This window comes from Alligator sinensis, unplaced genomic scaffold (assembly GCF_000455745.1).
Source record: "Alligator sinensis unplaced genomic scaffold, ASM45574v1 scaffold108_1, whole genome shotgun sequence".
Classification (NCBI taxonomy): Eukaryota; Metazoa; Chordata; order Crocodylia; family Alligatoridae; genus Alligator; species Alligator sinensis.
Genome location: NW_005842110.1, coordinates 1,174,443 through 1,177,517, shown reverse-complemented (window position 1 = coordinate 1,177,517; position 3,075 = coordinate 1,174,443).

Sequence of the window (3,075 nt, the reverse complement as noted above, 5' to 3'; positions counted from 1 at the left end):
CCATCCTACACACTGCACAGTGCAATCCATATAACCAGATGGAGAGAAGTGACTAAGCTTAGACTAGGCAACATGAATCATCATTAATTTTCCAGATACTCCAAAAAACTAAATGTTCCAGAATTATATTTGAGAGAATGGCTTATTCCTAGAGGGGTTTTTAACACTATGGGTAGAGATATACAGTTCTCTGGAATGAGACACTATGCTTTGTTGAAACAGCTGACAGACAATGATATATATACACTATAGCTTGAAAGGCTGCTGACATACATATTTTCATAAGGGACATCAATGGTTCTCAATTTTTTCCTCGTCATAACTCCCCCCCCCCCCCCCCCCCCCCCATTTGTTTCAGACACCTTTAGTAGGGAAATTATATATATGTGGACAAAGAGACCCAGAAGGACTTCTAGGCCATATTATAGCATAGTAAAAAGTTGACTGATGACCTGCACAGAACTTAAATTTCAGGAAGAGCAATGCATCCAAATACTGGATGTCAATGACTTTCTGTTCCTAACAAGTTCAACTCTTCCCTTTATCGTCAAACTAGTTTATCCATTCAATAGAAAAAAACAATAGTTGCACTACCTAGGGTCATAATTGTACAAAGAGGAATCAAGTCTACTAGGACTTTTAGCAATCACCCAGAAAAATTCTTCTGAAATAGGCTTTAGTGCTTCCCTAGAGAAAAATCTCACTTTGTTTGAATAGAAAATAAATACTTACTGGGCACATCTACACTTGCATTAATGCACTTTTCTTAATGGGCATTAAATTTATACCTCCAATATGAGGTGCTAAATAAATGTACACTGTGTTGCACTAATGTGCTTTTTAGATAACATTTGATGCACAGTAGCCTATTCTACTGTGCATTAGCATATTAGTATGGTTTTGTACATGCTACTTTAATGCGCAGAATAGGCTACTGTGCATTAAAACACATGGTGTAGATGTGTCCACTGCATTTCAGTAGTAGTTATTTTGCAAAGTTAGACATTTAAGGCCCCTGACAGACACTACACTTAAGACATGATTAGTCCATTGTCATCAATAGTAACCTGGCCACACATTCAGGGAAATAATGGCACCACAAAATGGGAAACCAGCCACAAAAATATTACACAGAAAGTATATTTTTGCGGCTGATTTCCATTGTGCCTTAAAATTGAATGTATGCCAGCTAATTGTTGGCTGGCTCCAGGGACTGCAACTAGGGCTCCTACCAGTCCTAGTATAGCCTGGAAGCCAGCTGATTGTTGGGCACCTGGATTTCAACTTGCCAATACAGGGGGAACATGATCAATGCACCTAGAAGTATTCAAGAGTATCCAATGGAAACACACCTACCTAAATAGTAATAACAACATGGAACAGACATTCCTTCTCATGCTGGTTCCAATGTCTTGCCACAGAAAAGACTGTAGTCCTCCTTATATCATTTCTTACATGTGTTTTATGAACATCACATCCCAAAAAATTTCTATCCAAATTCTGAGCATGCACTTGGACATCCATTACTTGTACATAGTAGCTTCATATAGCACTATTAAACGTACAAGAACTTCAAAAGTTACCTCAGCTAACAACGGTGGCCCTACTTTGTCACCACAGAGCTGACCACGTAACCTACATGAGTGTCTTTAACCCCAGAAACACAAGTCCTTTTAAATGCTAGCATCCACTTCTGTGGAGTTTGTTTTGCTTTGCTTGCAAGCAACATGTTTCACACAAGTGCTAAACTGTACATGCTATACAACATAAAATCAATTGAAACAAGCTTTTCATCCATTTGGCTTTACAATGGGAAAAGGAGCTTCATCCAAGGGTCAAAGGCCTGCATGGGGGCCCTTTGGTCTCCTAACAGTACACAAAAAGCCCCCAACACATTAAAAGATCCAAGAATTCTGAATAAAGATTACATTTTAAAGAAACCCAAACACGCCAAAGTACACAAATCCATAGTTAAGGCACCCAAAACAATCTTAACCTTGCCCGACACCATTAAAAAACCCACCGAATATCAGTTTAATCTGGGTTAGCACTTAAATGCCTTTATAGTCATACAAGTACTGCACAACAATACAAGGGAATACATTCCTATACCTTAAGCTTGCATTACATCCAAGAAAAACAGTAATGTTTGTGTTCACATCATCATACAGGCTTCAGAATTTTTCCACCTCCCAATTCAAATTGAAGTCTCAGGAGATTAGCATTCTCATCACAAAAGAGGAATTCAGTCTTCCAGTTATCCTCCAGATGAACCCATGCGTGGGCCTTTAACTTCCAGTGGTAAGTGTATACTTCATGTCCTCCTGACAAGATATGATGAATGGAAATTGAATAGTCTCCACAGCAAAGGCTAGTACGTGGCACCTTTCTTGTTGACTTCCAAATCTAACCCTGCACAAAATGAGTTTTTGCAATGGAAAAAACAAGACCAGGTCCAATTAAATTGGTCTCACTTCAGGGATATCCAAGGTCTCCAACACCACTATGATTTAAACTCTATGAAGTAATAGACCAATTCATCCTGGTCAGATTCTGTTGTTCTGTTAGGCTATTCACAATAGGAACCTGTTGAAGAGGGACAAACTTCAATCGCGTTACCAGGGATTCCATAGGGAAATCTGCCTACCTTGTGACCCTTTACTGCTTTGGAGCACTGTATTTGGCCAAGTTCTCTTCACTGCCTAGGTGCTTTCTAAAATTCTGTGTTCCTTTTATCCTTACTCAGATGCTGGAAAAGGAAACTAAAAGCCAGTCTAAACCTTAGGCATCCAGTTAAAACTCCTAGAAGTGCTTTCTATGATGGACTTATACATGTCTCTCTTCACATGCAACAGAAAGTGCCCTGTGATGTACAGACCAGGTTATGATCTGAAACAGTGTCCTAGAGCTGGATTCTGAAAGTTACAGATTCAATTCCATAACATAGAATTTCCTGTGTAAACTTAGGCACATCATCAAGCATCCCTGTTCCTATGTATAAGATAGAGGTATTTCTTTTATTTCACTCTCTGCTCATCTCCAAGTTGTAGATGCACAATAATCAATTCCTTGGCA